This window comes from Calidris pugnax, unplaced genomic scaffold (assembly GCF_001431845.1).
Source record: "Calidris pugnax isolate Ruff unplaced genomic scaffold, ASM143184v1 scaffold197, whole genome shotgun sequence".
Lineage (NCBI taxonomy): Eukaryota > Metazoa > Chordata > Aves > Charadriiformes > Scolopacidae > Calidris > Calidris pugnax.
In genome coordinates, this window is record NW_015090936.1 from 533,091 (window position 1) to 557,803 (window position 24,713).

The window sequence follows — 24,713 nt, forward strand, 5'->3', positions numbered from 1 at the left end:
TTGTGGACTGCAGTCCTGGGGAAGTTGCTCAATTACAGTCCTGTTGTGCAGGAGACGTGGGTCTTACACACCCCAGACGTGTAACTCCTGGCCTGGAATGTGAGTATCTGCAAATGATAAATCTGACATGGGAAATAGAGAACAGAAAGATCAGAGGTGTGAGGATCCCATATCACAAAATGAAAGTAAAGATGGTATTTCTTAGTGAGTGGTTCCTATTACAAGGGAGAAATAAACCAACCCTCAAAGCCCATAACTATTGCCAATATTGTAGTGAATCCTTTGACTGCATGGTGCTTACTGATTAATTGCATTACTGCTAATAGAGATGGAAGAGAACCAAAATAGCTGTTGTCTGTGCAAAGATTTAATTTTTGATATTCCTTAATAGTGCAAAGTCACGTATATGCATTTAGTTGATTTGACTTTAATGTTCCTATTTCCTTTGCTGGGCTTGGCCTTTATTGTCTGGGCACAAAATGCTTAGTGAACATGCAATGCCTGTCCCTTGTTTTGCCTGTGCCACTTGGGCAGTGCCAATATACAAACAAACAAACATTCACCCAGAGTGAAATTTTTGTAGTAACAGATTGAAATATGACAACAAAAGCACTGAAACAATACTTTTTTTCTGAAGGTTCAGAGAGTTTTCTACTTCAGATTTTATTTTAGCTGTGACGTTTCAGAGGTCCAGAAAATTACAGGACAAAGGTTTCTAGTTTTCATGTGGGTTTTGTTGTGTTTTTGCTTTTGGAATAGGTATTCTGAACAACATGAAGCATTATTCGCTAAAGCCGTATGTGGCCAGTAGAGTCCTACAGGATATTTGGATTCCTTCCATACTTACATCACTTCTCGGTAAGCCTTCTATATAAACATCTCGCTGTTTGGAAAAGCATTTATTTTGGTCTGTATTCTTTGTCTCTATGCTACTTGTGTGACTAAAAACCTTTCCTGAACAAAGCAAATTACAAAGTGTCATTGGAATGGCTAAATTCCATGGAAAAGGCCCCCAAATAACAGACTTACAACCACAAAATGTTGGCAAAAAATTGCATAAAAGTAGTACCTTTTCTATTCCAGAATAACCCTGCTGTGCTAAAGAAAGAAGGTGAAAAGCAGAGAAATGTAACAGATTTACTCTGCAATCAGTCTTCTGTCTTAACATTAAACCCTGCTCCATAAATCTATTACTTTGTTAAAAAAGATTGTTCTCTTTGGCTTGAGATTCAGAGTAAGATAAAGTTGAAGAGTTATATTGTTGAATTAAACCTACTAATTGGGGGTAAACAGTCTGGGGTAGGCAAGCTCACTTATCTGCGTTAGCTCATGTTCAATCCCCATAAAGAATGGTGCAGACCAGGACAAGAGCATTTGCAAGCTCTCACGGCTCCTTCTGAAACCTCACTGAGAGGGTTTGAGCCCTCTTACAAAACCTTACTAGTTTGATAACAGTGAGTGTTGAGGGAGATGTATGAAAACAAAAAAAATCTCCCAAAATTCTCCTAAAGAGAAAATATTAGGTGAGCTTGCATGTATTAAGCTGCATTTAACAAACACATTAGAACAGTAATTACATAAGCAAATGGCATTTTTACTTTGTGAGGGAAATATTAGTTTCAAATTCAGCCTCATAGAAGGTGCTGGCCTCGCTCTCCTTTTTAGTTGTACAGGTTTGAAAAGCACAAGTTACACATTGAAAAAGATATGACACATTGAACAGTTGCTTGATTTCACTTTATCTTACCAAAGTCTAAGCCGAAATTGTACTTTATGTTAGATACCTATGACTAGTTTGAGACATATCAGATTTTTTTGGTAATGATGGTGATTATCTGTGCAAAACCTTTGCATTTTCCCATAGCAGAAGGCATTGGAAGCCTTGCACTAGAAATGGAGACCCAGACGACATGCAGACACAGTAGCCCCATGCATTTACCTCACCCAGCAAAAGATGTTCATGGGTATCCAGAAATTATAAGTGGGACATACAACACAGGGCTGTGGTTTCCTTGGCAATACTGAGACTTAATTAACTTACGTGATGGATGGTTTTGATTATGAGTGAAGAGAGAAAGAAACGGCTCTAAAGAGTAGCCTTGAGTTTGATTCTGAGATATCCACACCAATAGTAAAACAAATGCTTTCTATATCTAATTTGAAATAGGTTTCACTGATTTTGGCACAAATATACAACTAAAAAATGCTTTTTTGCCAATACTTCACTAGCTTACTTTCATGGAAATTTCTAAAGCTTTTACTCTTATGAGATAATTTTCTTACATTAAAACTTTAAATAGATAAAACTACTGGCTGCTCTTCTTCAACCTATACATTTTCACCTAAAATGAAATTAAATTGCAGCAAGAAGGCTATAAATTTTTATTTCATAGCCCAATAAAAACATTACTAGTTTAACAGTAGATATTTATTTTGAACAATGAATAGTAAGTACTACGTGCATTTTTGTTAAAAATATCCTCCAAGTGGGCTGACTAAAAATTATCCGACTATAATGCTAAGTGCTTTATATTTGTCAAAGGCGTGAGTTGCTTGTGATTCAAACCCTGCATAGGGCAGGTGGTGGCCCTGGCATGGCACCAGCTGATCTGGTTTGGTGTCAGAAAAACGGGGTTTTGTTTTTGCTTAAGGAGAACTGAGCCATGGACAACTCATAATTTAGGTATTGAGACCAATGTCCATTTATGCTTTTTGGAGGTCTACCAGTTGTGTAGTTTTGCATCAAGATATGAGCCAAAGAATACATTGAGTTTAGCCAACTTGCTTTACTTCTGCACACCTGTGGGTAAATGTTTAAAAGACATCTTTCATGTGCATATTCTTCCTTCTCTATTCTTTTATGTATCCCTTCCTCCTCCCGAAAGGGTATCCTTTTCTCATTGGAACTATTTCTTCATCAACAAATACTTTCTCACTAGTTTTATGCTGTTTCTGCTGGTATTTTATCATTAAACAGATCATTAAAATACATATCTCCTCTGCCCTTTTGTCTTCAATTAAACTGAGTCATGTCAGTTATAAATCAAAATATGTGGCAAATCAAAGACCAACATCAAAAGAAAAATCTACTGCTCAGTTTTTCCTTTAAAAAAGAAAAGAATAGTTTTGCTTCTGCTATGAGAAGCAAAACATCGTTGGCAACTACTTATTTTCCTATTAAAAAACATCTATATAAAACATCTAAAATTAACGCCATCTTTGTTTAATGGAACAACAATATTTAAGTAGACACATACTTTTCTGTTGAAAGGCTATGCCACATTCAGGTGTCTACTACAGCTAATATTTAACAGAAAACAAAGGGAAAACGTGCTTTATCAGGAACTTTTTAGCAGAGCCTTAGCTAATGGAGAAACTCTTTTTCATAAGTACAGACCTGAAGCTGCATCACTTCTAATCTTGACCCCCAGCTTCAATCCCTCCCAAAATATTTTCACTGGAAGTTCAGTTAATAAGCCATTGTATTCAAGAACCAGGTGTGTTGTGAAATGGAGCCATGGAAAAACTTCTGTCTCTTTAAGAACTTTTTCTACTAGCACATTGGTAAAGATGCAGGAGAAGAGAGTGTCACACTTTCAGGAAGGCAACCTTTTTCAGCTGTGCAAGAACATCTACCCTCACTCTTCAATAACCAAAGTCATTCTGATCATGTCCTTCCCATGATGAGAAGCTGCAAGAGCATCAATACAGGGACTAAGACATGTAAAACACATAAGAAACAGGATCAGTCAATGTGATTGTTTCCACTGATTTGTATTATTTTCACTAATCATCACTTCTTTCTCTGTATCTGAAAATCACTAAATACATTGATCAATTTTGTATTTTTTTAAGAACAAGATACTTGAACATCTGAGCTGTGGAAGGCGAAAAAGTCCCATGAGAAGTGAGTACACCTTAATATCTTCTATTTTCTGTCCAGGTCCCTCATATTAGTAACTAGTGTTGGTATGTCAGCTAGTATCTGTCTGTCTGAAGTTGTGTACCTGCTAGCAAAGTGAATAAATTACAAAGTAGAAGTTTTCAGTAGGACTTTGTTTTCCCAAAGCAATTTGACAAAAAATAATTCTCCTTTCCATGATTAGTTCATGGTTATTTCTATGCTCATTTACTATGGGGTGAAGTAACACAGCCTCATGCTGTTGCAGAATAACCATACTCGGACGGTCAGTTAGGTTCTAAAATTGCTGTGACTGTTATATCTATCCAGTATTTGTATTGCTTACTTTGTAAGAACAAGTCACTAAAATATCTTTAACCACTCCTCAGACATGACCTTAGAGATTAACCTCTGATCAGTTTACTGACCTCTGTAATTTAACTTTGTGTTCCTTGATATTGAACTTCTCTAAATCCCAGCAGAAAGGGCTGCTTCAAGATTTGAGGCTGTTGAAATATCTGCAGCTTGATTTTACCTCTATATTTTTTTCTGATGTGTGCATTTTCCAACAAACAATTGGAGTGTATTGTAGATGGGTATAGGTCTGCATGGATATGATGAAAAATACAGCAATTGAGTGACATCCCCCTGGCTTCCCTGCACTATGGCAGACCCAAAGGACACAGTCACGGATGCAAAGCTGAGCAGATGCACACACACTCACAGCCTGATATTGCTACAACTTCTGCTGAAGAAATGGAATCTGTAAGTGTTGTGTATACCTCTTAAACCACATCCAAGATTATAAACTCCAGTACCTTGGAGATGACAATAGCGTATGTGTATACGCTATTGGAGTATGGCTAAATGTAAGATTCTCTCTTCTGTCCTTAAAATCTATGAATTTCTCTGATGCTTAAACGATGGTAGCTATCCAGTGGGATGATGAGAGAACGACTCAAAGAGAACTGAAGAGCTGAATGCTGCAGCTGAAGAGCAACTGTCCTGAAGGTGAGTAAAGCTGTGCTGACTCTGGTTGCATTTTTCAAGCAGCCTGAATCTGACCTTGTCACACCTCCTGCAGGCCACGAGCTGCCTTTCTCCACCTGACTGGTGGGCCATGGTGGAGAGACAACCCCATTAAAAGTAACAGAATTTTTAAAATAGATTTTATTTGTAATCAACTCATCTCTGTGACCAGATCAGCACTGGCATGGCACAAAGAAGGGCTCAGTAATAAAACACCAAGTGGAACAAGGGGCAGACAATGCCAGTGGTAGCACGAGGATCTAGATCAGCCTAAAACAGTAATGAAGCTTTATCCTGCCAATGTCTGCGCCTGTCTCAGAAAAAACTGTGTGCTCAAAGACACCTGAGGCATGTGGGTTTTGACAAGGTAAAGCTAGTTTGATCAAGCGCAGGGGGAAACAGATGAGTAACAGAAAAGTTGTGCCTCACTGAGAATAGCATATGCCAAAACAAAAAAATACATCTCAAAGTCCAAGGGAATATATAGAATAACTTAGCAAGAACCAAGGTGGACCCTGATTTATTATAGAGATAATGTTTTTTTGGCAATCTACAGTAAAGTTATGAAGAAGTTTCCTAGGCTGGGATTTAATTTTATACCAATTTTTCAATTTGTTTAATTTTGAGCTTGGTGTAGGAACATCAGAAGGAGGATACTACTTGAAGGAGCCAAATTTTCTGTATGAATTGCATCTAATAAAAATTTTATGATTTTTATGAGTCTTTATATGCTTGCATCTTTCCCCCATCAAACTTTATTTTAATTATTTGTCACTCTCAATAAGCTGTTCCTGGCATATTTGCAAGCAATCTATGCAATACATTATGCTGTGCAAATTTCTTCCAAGGAAGTTGATGAGAAAAACTAACTTACCTAGAAATAATTTTTTACTTTCTATTCCAATCTGATTGTGAAATATATTACCATAAAGGTATATTTTGACAGCTCTTCTGAAGCTGAGTAGAGAATAATTAAAAAGAATAACAATTAACCTGTCTTAGGGAAAGCACTGTAATGTAAGTAAGTGCTGCTTCAGGGAAATTTCTGTTGTAAAATCAAAAGGATACACAGGAAGCAAAATAATATTTAAGGCAAGCTGCGAGTCAGATTATGTTCAGACAAGTTCAGTACAGTTGACTTAATGTTCCTTGGCCTTCCTAGTCAGAGTCATGGTTTTGAAGAATATATTAGGAGAATTTAAGGAGAGATAAATAGGGAGGATATAAAACTGAATAAAAACAACTTTGCAATTTAGGATTAGAAAAATTAAAGAGATTGGAAAAAAAAATATATACTCATAGGAAATGAAAACAAGCCTGATGCAATTAGGCTTTGTTATATTATTTATGGAAGTCTGATTTTTAGAATTTTACTGAAGAAATTGCTAAATTCTCTGAGGCACATCCCTAAAAGCATTAAAAATTGCTATACTGCGCAAGACCAAAGGTCCTAGTATGCCATCTGTAGCAACAACCAGAAGCAGATGCCTGGGACAGACCAATGTAAAGTCAGAAACTACCTCAGTCAGAGAAAGTTCCCCCTCCTCCCCTTAATGGTTCCTAATATTTGGCTTGATTTTTCTACTCCCTAAGCTGATGTTCTCATGGATTGTGTATTACTCTGCAAGATGCATTCTGGAGTAATTTAGAGCCCATAGTGCTATATGCAAAATTATAATTTTTCTTTCCTTCATCTATATCATTTCACGTTTAGTTTGTTGATTTTTATCTGCCATTTAAATAACCAGTCACTGATCTAAAGGGTTGGGGTTTTTTGCACTTCTTTAGCAAAGCTACAGTCTTTACTCCTATTCTATGTTTTCAGCTCTTTAATCCTTCCCTTTTGATGAGGGAGATTTGGAGAGGTTTTTGGAAAGCCAAATAGATAATATCAAATGTCTCTTCTTTAATTCTATGTTTTCAGCTCTTTCTCCCTTTTGGTGAGGGAGATTTGGAGAGCTTTTTGGAAAGCCAAGTAGATAATATCAAATGGCTCTTCTTTGTCACATACTTTTTCTCTCCTTTAAAGAACAACAACAAATGAAGACTCTCATCTATATTCTAGTATTCTATGTTTTCAGCTCTTTAATCCTTCCCTTTTGATGAGGGAGATTTGGAGAGGTTTTTGGAAAGCCAAATAGATAATATCAAATGTCTCTTCTTTGTCGCATACTTTTTCTCTCCTTTAAAGAACAGCAACAAATGAAGACTCTCATCTATATTCTAGTTCATCTATTTCCATTTTTCTTATACTTTCTAATGATTTTTAAGGTATGGACAACAGATTTACTATCGTGTAATTCTATGGCTTTCCCATGACATACATTTATCATATTTTCTGTCTTTCAGCCCTGAAGTACAAAGGTGGTTTTGAGCTAGAGGTCATAAAACAATTCAGTTATTGCACCCCAGAATAACTTTAGAATGGTTGGAGATGGTCCTGGCAAATCTGCCTCTTGCATAGACCAGTCCATTGTCTGGACTGTAACTGTTTTTGCTGATGCTTACATTGATATGTTTTTAACTATCCTGAGGTATAAGGTATAAGTACTGTCTACTTAAGTTTTCAGTGCCCTGACTCCACAGACAGGCAGTGGACACAGAGAACACCATAGTTTCCTCCTGCTGGGCTGTAGTTTCTTCCTTTAGTGGGCAGGATGGGGACCAAACTGCAAGAAGACCCTCTTATGCTCTTGAGGGGAAGTCTGGCCTCTGCTAAGCTGACTGGAAGTGTTGCTGCTAATTTTAATGGACATAAATTGCCAAATTCCAGAATTTACTTTTCCAACTCAATAGCCAACGAATAGAAGCATCAGGAAAATTACTTTTACAGACAGAGGAGCAGCAAAGCGTTCTTTCCATTTCTGTTTCTGCTCGTTGTGAAAAAGAATTGCCTGCACCCACAAGCACAAATATTGAGGAAAGTCTAGTACTGAAAATCCGGTCTTTTCTGTTCAAGAACGTGGACTCTTCTCTCAAGAAATTCTGGAATTAGTGTCAAGAATGACCTCCATCTCTCATTGATCTGCCTCACGTGAGCAGTAACAGAAAGAGTATAGTGGAGATCCGATCCAGCAGAATCTGTCTCTGTGTCTCCCCTCTGTACATCTTAAACACAAAGTGGTTTTCCAAGGACTCAGACAAAAAATATTCAGAATGTGACAGCCTACAGCTGCACTGGCTGCATGAAATATTACAAAGGGTTCTTGCAAGTATAAAAAGTGCTATTGTTCAGCAGCAGAGACCGTAAGCTACTTAGCTGTAATGTCACACAATTAGGTTTTAGGAGAAAAGAACAACTGCAATGTTTGTTCAGCAAAGAAAGATTAAAAAATGTCAGGAGAGTAAAACAGGAATTAGAATTTCTGCTGCAGGTTGAGTCAGATTTTGTAGGGACAGCCAGATAGCTACCGTGACTGAGACAAGGACTGATGGCATGCACTGCCTGGGAAGCTGGTGGAAGCCGGAGTTACAAGAATTTATCTGGAGCCAAAGCACTTTTGAAGAATTACTGTAGATCAATTTCTGTTGATGTTGAAGGGTGCATCTGTCCTAAATCCTTCACCTGTTACGACTTTCCTTTGCTCAAGCAGACTGTAAAGACATAAAGTTAAAAAGACAAATATTACTAGAGAGAGAAGTACTGCTGGGATCTGTATCACCATGAGATACTTTAACTTCCCAAAGTCAGGCTGGAGAAAAGATATTGCCAACATGGTTCAGTCACTGCAGGCTGTGACAGGTGAAAGACTTCACCATTTCCAAAGTGAAGGGTGCTGTTCATTCAGCCATGAATTTTGGTGAAGGAATTAATTTAAAACTGATGTAAAGTGATATAAATTGATAGCTCACATTAATTTTGTGTAAACATCAACAAATATTAAGCTTCATTCTGAAACAGGAAAACTTCTAGCATGTAAGAGAAACAGTTAATAAAGTCAGGTGGAAGGGAGAGGTTAGGTTATTTTTAAAATTAGGGCAAAAGCTGCCTGAAATCTGTATCCCAGTAAGATGTGAAAATTAGTAGTTGAGAGATTATTGAACAAATAACCTCATTCAGTAAGACAACAAAGAGCAAGCAGAAGACCTACTTGGAATGGAAAAAGATTTATTTGCAACAGCTAAATCTTGGAGATTTAGGCAGAGAAAGGGAGAAGTTAGGAAGTGAAAGCTGCCAGACTTTGCAAAGGAAATTGAGAACACAATAAAAACATTGGACAGCCAAATGAAAGAGAACACCAGGAGATGGGAGATTTTAGGCAATGCAGAGGGCCTCTACAGCATACGAGTGTTACGTTTTTAGCAGGACTATGAACGTACCTGAAGATGGACTAGCTCATACAATGGTGTATTAGCTAGGAAGTGTGAGCAGAGCTGGCAACCAAATAGAACAGGCCCTCGATCTGCTCATGCTGAAGGACTTACTATTCCACCCCCACAGTGCTGAAAAAGCTGGCATGTAATGTTGCAAGACTATAAAAACGAGTTTAATAATTCTTTGAGATGTGGGTGTAAGGGGGAGATGATACCTCATAGCTGTGAATATAAAATATGGCAATGACACTGAAGAATGGAAGTAGACGGGGAAATGGGTGGAAGAGAATGTTATGTGATGACTGCCCTGGCCAGGGGGGTAGTGAAACAAATGGGGAAGGAAACAGAAACTGAAGGCCTAGAAGGAGGAGGTCTTGAAAAGCGACACCTAGAATGCCAGAGCAATCTACTCCTGTATTTTAGACGTGTGTGATGACTGTGTGTTACCTAGATTTTAAATAAGGCTTTGATATGTAGCAGCGCTGGAGCTAGGAGTTAAGGAAGGGAAGGTGAGCTGAGTATAGGTGCTGCTTGGTGAGCCAGGAGGAAGGAAGCAGCTGGTCCACTTTGGTTTGGGGTGGAGCTGGCTGAAGTCGTTAGCTGTCTTGTCTGCAGCACCAGGAGCTGGATCCAGGGATCGTTCAGTCCCTCGCCCTTGGGTGGGCTTTTCAGCTGTGCCTCAGGGCAGAAAACTATTCTAGTCTGGAGTGTGAGCTCCCCTTTTCCACACATTAAAGAATTGCACCCGTTCCCACACTGCACATCACCATCCACCTTTAAATGTGTATTCACACGGACCAGATGGCCATAGGCACTTAGGTGCTGACAGGCAGCCAGCAGCCACTATAATTTCTCAAATGGAACAAGGGAAGTTTAGTTTCTAATCTCATACAACATTCGCCCACTAAGATAGAGTGCTAATGTTTATAGCCAGTTATGGTGTAAGGCTTTTTTTTTTGTCTAGAACGACATTTATCTATTACATTTGTCTATTTAATATGGACATTGTGTTGCCAAGCAAATACGTACAAGTGACAGTAGCAACTTTAGCAATTATTTTCACTTTAATCTGTGGATTTCGATCTATTTGACATTTTCCATTCTGTGGTCAGCAGGACCCAATAACTTTTATCAGCACTTCAACTGCTACAATGTGTCACCAAGGCTGGAGAAAAATGGGGATATAAAAGTAATCTCTGCAACAGGTAGGGGCGTTTACATATAGATAGCATGTTTAGTTTGATAAATAATTCTTCATGGAGTTGGATATTTTTCTAAATATCTGCTATCAAGAAAACACCCAGAAGGTGCCAAGTTCCATATCTGTTTTCTGGATACAACAAAATGGACTGAATTTATAAATGCCATTTTTATGCCACTCATTTACTGACATTAAGTTCTGAAAATTGTGAAGAAGCACAGCAAATGAGAGGCTATTTCATTTTAATATAGAAGTGACAGTTCTGTGACCTTTCTATGTCATTTCTCATATGATCTTACGAAGCAGCATAAGCGAAAATGACATTTGGAACGAGAGTCCAGCCTGGTGAATGTAGTGACAGTTTGTTGTTTTCTGTTTTTCCCAGACATCTGTCTTGAAAAGAAGGGAAATTTGAAAGTCAAAAAATTGTGAATAGACCATAAAATTGAGTAAAACTTTATGACAGATTTTACTGTATGAGATCACCCTGCCAAAAAAGTTAAAGGGGGTTTGGTTTCTTTGTTTTGATTTGCATTACTGTTAGGACCTTAATTTTAAATAGGAAAAGGTATAGTTTGGTCTTCTAAAAGAAAACATATAAGTATGTAGACACGTTGCTAGCATGATAATACAAGCCAGACTCCTAAATTTACCATTGCATTTTTGCGTATTTTTGCCCCGATATAGATTACTGTCATTCCAGGTGAGGAAAGAGTGTTTCAAGGTTGTTTTCAAAGCATAGTGTTGAGACATGTTAGTCATATATGCAAACAATATGGGTAAGAGATACCAAGTACACTATATTTGTTTGATTTTTCCCCCTTTTTTTAACCTTTTTCTTCTTCTGTCAGAGCCTGCCCCCTTTTTTGGATGCCATTTATATCAGTAGCCAACGTTAGTCTGAAACATGTTATAACCGAAAGCTGTATTTTTCTTCCAGATCTCCGTTTTTCTGCATTATATATATACATCTATCTAAAAACACATAGCTATAGATACATATGTGTGTATGTTACATACACATAGATACATATGCATAGGTAAGTGAGCATTTATATATATGCATATGAGAAAGCTAGAAAACAAAATTAACCTCCTGGATTTCTCTCCTGGAGATTATACCGATCTGAATGCATTCTGATTTATAACAAGATATTCTGCCAAAACCAGCAGTACAGTAATTAATTATCTTCAGCCAGTTCTAGTTTTTGGCACCATACCACTTTATGCTATTGATGATCTGGTTTATTCAATTTTAAAGATGAAATATCTGCAATTTTGGTTTGCAATAGGATCCACAGAGAGTATCCCTTTCCATAGCAGGAACATTTTTCCAAAACTGAAGCAGACTTGCCCTTTTTTCCTAATAAAAAACCACCTGTCTGTCTTTGCTAAAGAGACCTAGGGGAGCAAGAAGAATCTTTCTCAATTGATTGCTTTTTCATTTTACTTTTTAATAAGATCTTTATTATTAACTATTAATTTATTATTAACTATTAACCACATCCAAAGAAGCTTATTTGTGTCTTTATTTAAGTACCTTCCCTTGGCCTCCATGGTTGTTACAATACAACTCTGAATGGCATTTTTTGGATGTAAGATTTAGGTGAACCTCAGAAGAACTTTTTGAACTAGTCCCTGAAGTAAAGTACTAGGGAGGGAAAGAGGAGGAATGGAGGAAGGAGGGACCAGGAAGGCTTAGCAGACCAGAGCAGTATTTCCCCAGCCCGCAAGTCCCCTCCTTGCCTTTGCAGTGATTCCCATACTCTTGGTGCCACAAAGGTAGTATATAACACAGTAGAAAAACTGCCAAATACTTTTCTTTTTTAATGAAGCTATATAAGTTATTTTCTCAATTTCCAATAAAGGATTAATTGAGGTATCTATTTTAACTGATCATAGCCTGCTATACAGGCTACAGCTGCAAAAAGGTTTTAGCAGCCTTCCTGAGCTAAATCTTATTTTCACGGCTCATTAACTTTGGTGAAGTCTGCTCCAGGCTGAAATTTTACAAGATTCTAGCTCTAAAATGTTTTCTTTAAAAACTGGTAAGTAAAATGGTTGGCAAGTTCCTCTTATATAAATAATTTATTAGTGTTAGACCCTACTTATTTACAGGGCTTGAAAGTGTCTGACTAAAAAAAAAAAAAGGTGGCAAACAATTGTCACTGCTAATTACCTTGTTCTGGATATATTTATTGTAGCTTTGCATGAAGTGGTACTCTTCAATGCATATGAAATAGGCTAATATTATTTTGTAAAACCTTCAATAATAATATCTTTTTCAAAGGTTAAAGTTACACGTTTGGACAGCTTTCAAAGCCAACTTTCAAGCAGAGAATTATCTTAGCAGCCAGAAAGCTGTCCTTTCCTTCACCCTCTCCCAGCACCGTGCAAGAGAAGAAGTAAGAGGAACATCTGGCAAGCTTACCTCATTCCTTCGCTGGCTCCTTGAAGGCCATCATCACAGGAGGGTGCTCATAGCCTTCACAGAAACCTTCACAGCTCACCAACAGAGCCTCTGCCTGTCCCCAAGAGTGGCAGAGCCCTGCCCTGTCCTTCTCCTCTCTAGGCCTGGGCAGCGCGGCCGGAGCAGAGCCCAGGGAGATGCCTCCCAGACCCGGCACCAGCTGAGGGAGATCCCCATCGCAGCCAGCGGCAAAACAAGGCTGGGAATTCCAGTCCCAGGGTCAGAAACCAGTCCCCAGTCCAGGCTGCAGGACTTTTCCCAGCTCCACGCTCAAAGGTAGAACAAAATCCCTTTCTAGTCATGCAATAATACCGGGTAGATCATTTAATGCAAAGGGTGTGTTCTCCCATTACCTTTTCCACAACCTGCAAATGTGCAATTGCAACACGTTGCTGCTCCAACAACCCTGGCTGTGCCCACAGACCACAGTATTTAGGGGGCAGGGGAAGGACAACTGTGTATTTAACGCTGCTTAGATTATTGTAATAATGGCTGGGAGGAGGTCAGGGCTACTGAAAAAAATACTCAAGAATACAATTAACAAGTTTTGTTTCTGCCACTACACTTTTTCTTTCCATTTTTCAGATAGTGGCAGAGCTTGGCCTTATGTTTCCTACCAAAAATAATAGTAGTTGGATTTTTTTATACTCCTTTTCATACAATGATATGATTTTTGTCTTTTTGGAGAGGGTGAGGAACTAACTGCCCAACTTAAAGCAATGAGGACCTTTATTTTCACGCAATAAGGATAATATTTCTACTATCAGATCAGTTTGAAAAAAAGATTCAAGAGAAATGTTGCCAGAGAATCCAAGTCAATACGTTGTCTCATCAAAGTCAAATTACTTTGTAAAAGTAATATCCATTTTGCAGAAATTGAATTAATTTGTTAATGAAAAGATGGGAGAAAGGATGTTCCCAGAAGTAAAAATCTAAAAAAAAAAATTACATTTTTTTTCTTCTAGGTTTTTTCACTTTGGAACTGCTTTTTATGCTATGCCGTATATCATATGACTGAAACAGCTTGAAAGAAAGTAAAATGGTTTCAATATGTATGAGGAATTTCTTTCCATATGTCATCAGAAAAAAAAAACACAACCACTTTTGAGAACTGTTCTCTCATGAGACAGATTTGCATCTTCTGAGACGGAGTAACATGACACCAGTTAAGCTGTGAACAGCAGCAATTCTAAGTAGCCAGTGAGGATGACTGGTCCAAAGGACCTTCTTTTTTTAAAAGCCAGCTGTAATGCCTTTTCTCATTTTGCTGGTGACTGGCAGTCGACATTTCTCTTGGATTTAAATAAATATGATCTGTATAATGATTTCTTAGCATCTTAGCTTCCTTTCTTTCTCTCTTGTCGAGAAATTCCATGCTTTGTTGTGTTCCTGACTGTGATGTTTGGGACCTGGCTTGCTTTCTCTCCATTTTTAAAGCTGACCTTGCTGGTAAAGCTGTTTTCAAAGGTCCCTCAGCTCCATTTAGAATCCAGCCCTTTAAATGTGGTCTTTAATAGTTATAAAGTGTTCTCATAAATTCCAAGCTATGTATTTTCTATATTGTTTCTTTATGGTTCATTTAGTGTGACATTACATAAAAATTTTAAAAAGGCTTTTCCTTCTCAATCACTTTTGAGTGAAGTGTCTGGAAAAATCACTCTTACAACTTTCTACTCAAGCCATTAATTAGGCACACCACTTGTTAACTGCCACTGTACCGTTTGATTCACTGGCAGCACCACGCTTCTGTAGTGATAGATGTGCTGGAAAGACTGAGATAGATAGGCTGAAATGTATTTACATGTCAAAGTAAAATGATATATCACACTCACTTTCAAAATGATCTTTACGGGATAATACTTTATAGAAATGATAATGTCGTCCTGGATACTGCAGCTTTATAAGTAAATACAAATAATGCTCCATGTGTTTTATCAGCCTTTGTCAGCGTAACCTTTAACATAAAATCCAGGCAAATTCAGTGCAGTATTTTAAGATGAAAGCGGTATTGTCATAGATAGCATAAATAACAAGTCGAGAAAGTACATAGGCAGGTATGAATAAAGATATAAAGGTTTCCTGAACATTAGAGTCTGCCATGAGGGAAAATCAAAAAGCCACATGGAAGTGGAAGGAGACACTAAAAATCAGACTTCTTGAGAAGAATTGAATAGATGTGATTTTATTCTGACTCTTCTCCTATGGATTTTTCTTTTTAATATTGACCAACAATTTTCTATGTGAATTTTGTATAACAAACTATGGTATAGAAAGCTGTTTGTCTAATGGGAATTAGCAACCAAGAAAAAGAAAAAAGAAAACACAGATGGAAGCATGTAGAGTTACCACAGAGCTGGTCGCCATCCTCTTTCTCGTCCTGGAGAAATCTCAGGCCTCAGGATGCTTGTCGTGTCTTCCAAATGTCCTGTAGCACCATCACAGCTAGTACAGTGTGGACACAGGGCTTCTGGTCACCATAGGGCAACCAGACTTCTTCCACCTGGACAAAGTAATCAGAAAAGTGGCTATGGTGAACTGAAGGGCCACGTGTACCACAACAGTATTGAGTACTCACCACTGTCCAAGCACAGCACTACAGACAGAGGAGAGGGTGCAAAGCTGACCCAAGAAGATGACTGAATGAGCTCATGCTCAGCTTTGGACTGTCGGCATCTGCATTAACCCCCTTGGAAGATCTTTTTGTGCCGTGGCAGTGACTGAGGTTGCCTGCTGCAGCTGTGACTCTGGATACAGCTTTGAAGCCGCTGAGATATTAAAGGCAATGAGGTGCTCAGATGCCACTGTAATGAAAGGGCTAGAAAAGTACCTCAAAGAGGAAAAGCAGCCCGAGAACAACAGAGAAACCATAACTGATTACTGTCCTCAGTTTTGTTGGTCACCAGGACCTATAACACAGCAGCAAAGAGTAAGGCTTATGCAACATCTGTTATTTGGCCATAATGAAAGGGCTTTGAAAGCAACGCTACAGCTAGAGTCCAAAGCCATCCTGGTGCTGGGATTTTACATGGAGGAACAAGGCTGAGTGAGTAGTTGGCTCCGCCCGGGCAATCCCGGCAGATGGCCTCCTACTCTTCCTCTGCTTCCTCTGCTCCCGCAGAGCTGCTCTGGCAAATCTGCCTTCTCCCAAAGCAATGAGAAATACAAATGGCATTAGCAGGGCTGTAACTAGATATCTCAGAGAATTATCAGGGACATTGATGAATCACATAGGCATTTAGACCATTGCATTAGTGAAAAAGCAATTTCATTCTGTAGCAGGTTTTCAAAATACCTGGAGGCAGACACTTCCTCGAGTCAAGGCCCAGTCTTGCTAACTTTCCTTCTGCAAATGCATTCTCTTCTTGGTTCTTATGTCGGGTGCTCTTGTATGCGGTATAATAACACCACACCTGGGGTAAAGAAAGCTTCATTTGACAGTAATAGCACCACGTCTCAGTGATGGGACAATTGCGTAGGGTTTTCTTCTGGTTGTTACAAGTAGAATTAATCAAAGGCCAAAGGGATTGTCTTGAAAGAAATAACAAATGTTTTTGAAAGCTGGATGGACCTAGTGGGAAAAAAAAAGGAGAAAATGTTGTCAATGTCACATCAACTTTCTACAAAGATTTAATTTCGTATTTTTTAAGAAAACTCAAATGGCTGGGTTTTGGCAGCCAGCATTAAATGTAACTTTGTTGTGTTGATGTCCATCATCTGAGGACAGAAAAGTATTATACAATGCTCGTATTTAATGTATTCTCCTTATGTCAGTCAGTAAGTGAAAGCATATCCTATGTAATTAAATCCAGATTGCATCTCTTCGTTTACTTACTGTGCAAATAATGGAAATTAACATGAAAGTATTAAAATCAGATAAAATTGCATTTCATATTATAAAAGTGTGTGGAAACATATAATTTAAAATATATCTTATGAAATGTAATCTCTTTTACATATTGCATATAGCTCTGATATTGGTCAAGGTATTCCCGGGAGTGTATGATGAGAGGAGAAAATATGTTTCCCTTCCTCTAGGGATCAGACAGATCAGCAAGAGCTGATTTCTCATGCTGCTTCTTTGAATAAAACTGGTTCTTGTTTGGTTTGTTTTCCTCTTTTTGTTGTTTAAGGAGGGTTAGTTTCAAAAAGGAATATCAGAATTAAGTCAACTTCTCTCTAGTTAGATATTTTGCAGAGCAATGGGTGAGCAATCCATGGCTCCTTCTTCTCCCGCTGGAAATTAAACACTCTACACTGGTATATAGTTTCCTAAGACAAACTTCGCTTTATTTTTTCATTTTCAGACAAACAAAGGTCTGGGGTAGCCAACACTGTCTGACTGACAACGGCACGGAGAGCAGCTGGACTCTTGGATTGAAAGACCTTCCTGGCAAGAGGAGGGGGCTTTGATGTGCTGCAAACCAGACCAACTGCAGTCACTGCCCGCAGGTGAGGAGGGCCTGGGGACCTTGGGTCGACAGGTCAGTGTGTTGCAGAAGGCAGCTGCACTTTAACTTTGCTTCCAGTTTGAAAATTCAGCCTGTTTAGAGACAGAAAAGGCTGTAAACTATTTTCCTGAACACTGCATCCTTCAGGACAGTGTGTTTAAGCAGGACAGACCCAACCCTTCTTACTGCTTTGGTTCTCCTGTCGTTCCCGCTGATGTAAATCCTCTGAGGCCAATGGAGATTGTCTGGGCACAAATGGTGTAAGAATCAGGTTCATGTGCAGGATCTTCTCTTTTCCAGAACCTACAGTACCAATTACACCTACTTGTGACTAGGGATTTGTTTTCCAAATCATAGCTTTTAATTGTAACAGAACCACTCAAATACAGCCACGCTGTGCTAAATACATACACGTTTGTAATTAAAGCTCTTTAAAACCATTCTCTCTTGTTCCTTATGTAAATATGTCTAATACCAAATCCTGTGAAAACTCCACAACGGTAGAGTTGAGGTAGACACTCAATACTATTAAAATCAAGAAGGGCTTCCAAATTTACAAAACATTATGGGATTAGAGCCTTGTCTTTTAATAGCCAACGTCAATGCTTCAAATAAATTTATTCAAACTTGTACATCAACAATATGGAAGGTGGCAGGTGTCCTGTCTGGAGATGAAAAGGAAAACTTAGTGATGCAGGAGTCTGAAAACAGAAATAAAAAAATGAACTCCTAAAATGATGACATGAACACTGCTTATATCCATGGAACAAAATTGTTACAATTGTTCAGATGTTTTTGCTTTTTCCTGAAAGAGGCCATTGAAAATGTTCAAAGAACAAAATTATCTGAGAAAAAGGAGACCTTAACTCTTTTCACTAAGTGTTATGTTTTCCCTTGCAGAAGCATAATTGTCTGCCAAATGTGGGACAGTTCCTTTGTTTGAATCCTGACTGGCAGAAAAAAATAATCTGCTCTCTGCTGAAATTATCTAATTTTGTGGCTGCCTTAACAATACATCTGCTTTTATCAAATGATGCCCTTTCTTCCTTGCAAGTGGAATACTTACTGTGCTCCATAAACAGTCACTTTGCATTATATAGATTATTTCACAAGCAAAGTGAAGAAGTGGGCTTTTGACAATGATGGAAGCAGTGAAGCATGAGACATCAGAGAAGATCAAAGAAGCTCATTAGTATAGATGGTAAGAAATACAGCCATTAACAATAACACAGTATCTTTCTTGTTACTGTTTCATACTGTATGAAGTCCCAGAATTGTCGCATCAGAAAAAGGCTCATTTATTTTTCAATAATCAAATATTTAAAAGAAATCCTTATGCTTTATATCACATGTAGTAGAGGGACCTCCTCATTTATTGTATTACTTTGATGTATTTTTTTATTACTTGAAAGGCCAATTCAAATTGCAGAGATTTTATGAATATTTTATAGACTCGATGTGTTCTGAGTGATCAGAAATATCACTCTCTGATATGCTCTGGGTTTATGTCTCAGCTGTGCTCAAACTAAGCCCAGCACAGAAATAGACTGAGGAAGCAAAAACCCAGTTGAATCATCTTCCATATTCTGGTATTTCTAGACCTATTGTCTGTCGTAAGTCAGAGCATTCCTAGAACAGCTACAGGTGCCTCCTCTATGTATATACCTCAGCACATCAACAGAGCAAAGTAATTTCTTTTTCATGTCTCTTCTCCAACCAGATATATCTTTATTCAGGGAGAATCTAATTCAGGAAATTTCATGTTATAGCCTTGAACTTTGTTCAACCTAAAACTAGTATTGATCTTATTTTCTTGCATTAAAATATAAATGTCTTTAAAACTGCTAATATGTGGTTTAGTAATTTTAGTTTCAATATTACTCTTTCCCTGCTCCATTTGAGTTTGAAGAATAACAATAATACAACTGATTTAATTAAATTTTTACCACTTCTTTGTTTGCCTATGATTACAAGATTGGTGTTGTATACCTACTGAATTATTTTTATTCAGTAGCATACCAACATTTAATAAATTTTCTTCACTATGTGCTTTTTCCCTGTATATCCTGCTAAAGAAAAAGGGAGCACTGTATTTAGGATAATGTGAGGAAATATTCTGAGCAAAATAGTGGATACATCAGTAAAGGACAGATGAAAAGCACTTTTAAAAAGTGATCCATATATGCTCATTATATATCCTCAGCATCCACAGCAAACAAATACGCACATTTAAAAAACTGGTCAGAGAATCACTAAAACCCACATTATATCTATAAATTGCATATTTGTAATATAACAGATATAGTCTGTTGCTTTCTATTTTCTACTAGGGATAAAAAACTCATCAAGCCATTTCTACTTGCTCATACAAGGTCTGTGTCATCTGCATTGCTCAGGAGACTTGGTGTCAATCACTTCAGGTATGAGGTCTCAACTACATCATAACAGTGTTGAGAAACTAGTCTGCCATCCTGTTACACGGCCAACAAACGTTCCACCTGCTCAGGTGCCTCTAATCAGTAAATCATTTCAGGACATTTTGCACTTACCTGAACCACAAACTTACCGATGTTATTGGGTTTGCACAGCAATGAAGTCCCATCATCTGAACATTAGTGAATGCCAGAAGTGAAGAAATTGGTCTCTGTTTCAAGTGCTTTCTTCATGATGAACAGACTGGAGGTTTCTCTCCTCTGAAGTTATGGGAAACATCCATATCAAAGAGACGTGGGAGGATTTATGCGGTTCCTCTCCCTCAGGTTCTGCTGTTGCCGTCTGTACAAAGAGCTGCCAATATGGTTAACCATTAAAAACAGTAAAATATCAACACTGGTAAATGTATGCAATAATATGGGTGCACTGTGACAGAAAGGGAGGATAGGAGGGGAGGGAAACAGAAGACAGATTTTAATCTGGACCTGTGTCTTTTCCCAAGGTAGAGACATACACTATGTCATTCAGCAGCATGAAGATGATGTGCTTTAACAATAATCTTTAAAATAATGGTAAGAAATATAAATTAAATATTGTCTGTGTTCCAGAATTTGGAAAGGAAATTCTGCACCATTTGTTAGGATGGCTTAGCATAGTCCAGAGAAGAGTACATGAAGCCACAATATTGGACTGTTAAATAGATTTGGTATTCCATTTATTTCATTTAGTATTCCATTAAATTTCATTTAATGAATATTAATACTTGGAAAAAGTCTATACTGTGTTAAAAAACAAAATTTCACATTCCTTTCTAGCTTTTTTGGTTACCCAAGTCTGATGCAGAAATGAGCCTCTGAAGCACATAAAGGCTTGGGCATTTAACTCCTGTTTACATTTTTGCTCAAAAAATTATTAAAACTGTGCTCAAGTAATCGTTTTTAATGAAAGAAAGTATCTCTGTGAGTGAAATGCTCATCATAAGCCTGATGTTGGGAAAGAAGTGCATCTCAAGACTATCATGCCTAATTACTGCATATTTTCAAGACATCATAATTAAGGCAAGCAGCTTTTAGTGCTGGTTAACTCTCACTGATTTGCAAGTGTATGAAACTTTTTTACATTTTTCTGATAATGCTTTCTGATACTTGTTTCACTTTGAGCCTCAGTACATGGGACAGGACCCTATTTTTGATATGGTTTATTGTCTTCCATCCTTTCAACTCCATTAGCTAACATAAAAAAACCCAGCTGTGAAACAGCAAACATAATGGTATTTTCTCTTCTCCACCTATTGACTCAAATATTGAAGGGATAGAGGAGGGAAAGGAAACCTGCTACACAATGAAGATTCTCCCAAATCAACCTAAGGGCAGAGACATTTTTCTGATTCTGTGATGCAGACCAGTCATGGGCAAGATCAGGCCTAGGCAGATGGATTAGACAGAGGCAGAACGAGCCCAGCAATAAAAACCTCAAAGAAATCTTCCAGTCTGCATGTTCCAGGCTCTTCAGTATGCTCAGGGCATCATTACTCTGTAAGTTTTGTAAGAAGCAAAGCCATTTGCTTGCCTTTTTACTGAACCCTGCATTATGCTTCCTTTCATACAAAGCAGGTCAAATCTAATCTAATGACTGCAGCCATCTTTCAACCTGCAGGCCATTTTCTGCTCGCAAGCTCTGATGAATTTATGAAGTACCCAGGAAAAAAAAAAGAGGCAGCCCAGAGCAGCATGCAAGAGCTGCTGTAGCTGCCAGCCTTCTCCCAGGTGTCCCCTTTTTTGGGCAGCAGCACCTCTACAGTTATGGCAGGGGGTGAGAAAATACTTGAAATAAAGTTTTCTCTTTAGATAATGGCAAAGTCATCGCTGAAACTTTACATAAAAGTGTTCCATTTCCCTGATTTTAAGACAGTAAAAATTTACTTACAGCACATCTGAATTTAAATAAAAGACTCAACGTGTGTCAACTTTTAAATGATTTCTTGTTCTTCAATATACTGGCAACCTGATCCCAGAGATTCCACTTCCCTTTATCTCTCTTAAGAAAAGCTTACAGACCCGGAAGTCATTTTCCCACTCGAGCACCTAAAAAAATAAAAAAGATTTAAGAATCACAATTCTACAAAGGACGTGAGAAAGGTCAGAAGAAGAGCTCTGGTTTCTCTAACTTCGACCACACAGCTCTCCAAATAGCATATTGAATATCATTGCACCCAAACAGAGAAACATCATACCATCATCTTTTTTGTCTATGGTGGATGGCATTATATGGCAATAACAGAGCAATACAATGGCAAGCTTGTCTTTTTCTGGGTTTCATGTAAACTGAATCCCCCAAATGAAGCCAAATTTATAAAGAAAAACTAAGAGAGTTAAACTTAAATGCCACTTTATAAGCATGCCAGTTAATTAGAGTCCTTCAAGGAGTTCTCTTTTATCTGAAAGCACATGCAAGTTCAGAATCCAAATTCAGATAACCATGTATTTTTCTCAAGGTGGTTTGTGTGCTTTGGTGAGTCTCAGGCTCCTAATTATCCAGATCAGGAATCGGACCAGAGAGACAATGGGGAGCCTGCATGGGCCTCACTTTATTTCCCCTGGAAACCAAAGTGTGGGGAGCAGAAGGAAAGACCTTAATAGTTTGCACCAGGATGTCACCTGTGTAGATGAGGCTTTTTAAGCCACTAATTCCATTAGGCAAATACATATCCTTTTAGCTAGCATAGTGCAAAAATCTTGCTGTAAAGCATAATATTCTGAAGCTATGTTTAAATTTGGCAGCTACTCAGAATAAAAAATTATAGAAATATTATCTAACATAATTATACCCCTTCAGATTTTCTTTAAAAAAAAAACGTAAGGACCAAGCCATGCTTATATTATAACTACATTGTAAAACCCAGAGATGTCTCTATTGAGTACATTGAAAGTACAACATGAAGGTATGGTGAGGTTTAGGAGTGCCATCTAAACCTATGTTTCATCCTGAAGGATTACAAGAGAAAGAAAACTGAATCCAACCCTTAAAGTGAGGCAGTTAGACATGTTTTATAGTTTTAATACTCAAGACTGGCAACGACAGTAAAAATTGAAAACAAACTAGGCACTGCAGCCCTTATTCTCCATGCTTACAGTCATGGATGATATTTGTGCCTATTGTGTGTTTAACAACACCCAATTTTCTGAAGGTTGTAAATACTGATAACTAAAATGCCAATGTTAAATCATGACAGCACTGTTAAGCAAAGTATATTCTTCAGGCCCACACCTCAGAAAACAAGCATTCCATACAGATGGCTGCAGCCCATTCATGGTGCTATTAGTGAGGAATTTCTCACTGAGGTGGAAATGGACAGGTTGTGGATTTTGCAGTTTTCCTGAAGACATGTTAAAGGACATACTGACAGCTCTCCACAGACTTTGGGGATTCAGATCGTTATTGCCTCCACCAAGCGAATTGAATGCAATGGACTCAAAAATTCTCTCTCTACGTGGCAGGTTCAGTAATGAACAGAAAAATAAATGTTTTGTTTGGTTTTCTTAAAGTAATAACCAGCAAACTCCCAAACATCTACACAAGTATTCAAAGGCTGAACACTTCTGTCTAGGTACAAAACATTCAAAGTCTTGGACTTGTACAGAGTAATTGCTTAGGCCTATGTGGTACTCATTTATTTCTTTCCTCATGAACCGTAACACCTGTCAGACGTGCATTATCATAGTGCTAGAAGAAGAAAGCTTTATTGTTGCTTTCTCTTTAGGCAATAAACGAAGTGGTGCCATTCACATGTTGCAGATAAGGATGTTAGCTATATAGAACTGAAGTCTCTTGCTGAAGGTCACAGAGGAATTACTTAGTCTGAGCTGGTGATCACTTATCTTACTCCCATAAAAGAATTTGCATTTTGAGGTAGGAACTATATATCATTAAGTATGGCATGAAGCAAAGAATAAAAACTCAGCAACAGTGTCATCATTCAATGGAAAGACATCTCAGGGGGTGAGTCATTAGAAACTGGAGGTCTGCAACAACAGGGCGTTTTAGCAATAGTAAGGCCAGAGGCAAAGTGTTAGGCTTACAGAAAGTGTATGATAAATGGAAGATAACTGAAAACTTAGCTAGTTTCAAAAAGAAGCGGATATGGTATGAATCACATCACAGGTTTCAGATTCTTATGGCTGCCTTGGTATCAGGCTTAGGAAAAACAGTTCTGATTTATGGCTTCATGTTGAAACCATGTGAAACTCCCCCCTTCTGTAGCTTGATGTGAAAACCAGCCTTACGTATTTCAAATTTTTCGAGGCTTTTAAATTCCCAGACTCAAATAAAAACTCAAGACAGCTAAAACTGCAACACTTTAGACCAAAACAAAATTTTACAAGAGATCCTGTGCATCAAAAGATAACATAGCAAACTTCAACTGAATATACAAAATTAAGTATTTGGTCTTAAAGGTTCCTACTTCTGTAGAAACAATAATTTGTACTGTTAAAGTAAGTACGCCTTCTTACCCACACTGAGCTGTATGAAGAACTGACCTAGCACCTTAACTTATTGCTGTTTTATTGGGGTTTTTTTGTCATTGGCAATTTTTACTAGCAATTATTTTATACAACTTTTCAGACACTGTTATATTTGTTATTCAAGAGATTGAATTACTCTGAATCAAGTGTATTTCTGTGGAAGACTTGTTATAAATGATACTAATAGAGATTTCTTATTTAAGATAACAATTTATAATCTAATAGTTGATCATTCTTAGCCTACTCACATTGACATATATTAACTTTGTATACACTTGTTTGAAATATATTGTTTTCTATATCATTAATTTCAAGTATTTTGAAATTTTAGGTGGTTTGGTCATTCAGACGTGAGTGTTTACTTTGAACTTCATTACTCTAACTAATGGGCAAG

The 24,713-nt window shown here is 37.8% G+C and overlaps 2 long non-coding RNA genes across 2 annotated transcripts; one reads left to right on the forward strand and one right to left on the reverse strand.

Annotated features, from left to right (window-relative positions):
* The first annotated feature begins 698 nt into the window (after nt 1–698).
* LOC106893626 lies at nt 699–13,185 on the forward strand. Its single transcript, XR_001413118.1, has 5 exons — nt 699–858; nt 3,856–3,907; nt 4,494–4,666; nt 4,832–4,912; nt 12,736–13,185. It is a non-coding gene; the product is annotated as an uncharacterized LOC106893626 (long non-coding RNA).
* A 2,110-nt stretch (nt 13,186–15,295) lies between these two features.
* Nucleotides 15,296–20,108, reverse strand: LOC106893628. The gene is made up of 3 exons (XR_001413121.1): nt 19,930–20,108; nt 16,208–16,483; nt 15,296–15,415 (listed from the first exon to the last, which is right to left on the reverse strand). It is a non-coding gene; the product is annotated as an uncharacterized LOC106893628 (long non-coding RNA).
* Nucleotides 20,109–24,713: the final 4,605 nt, after the last annotated feature.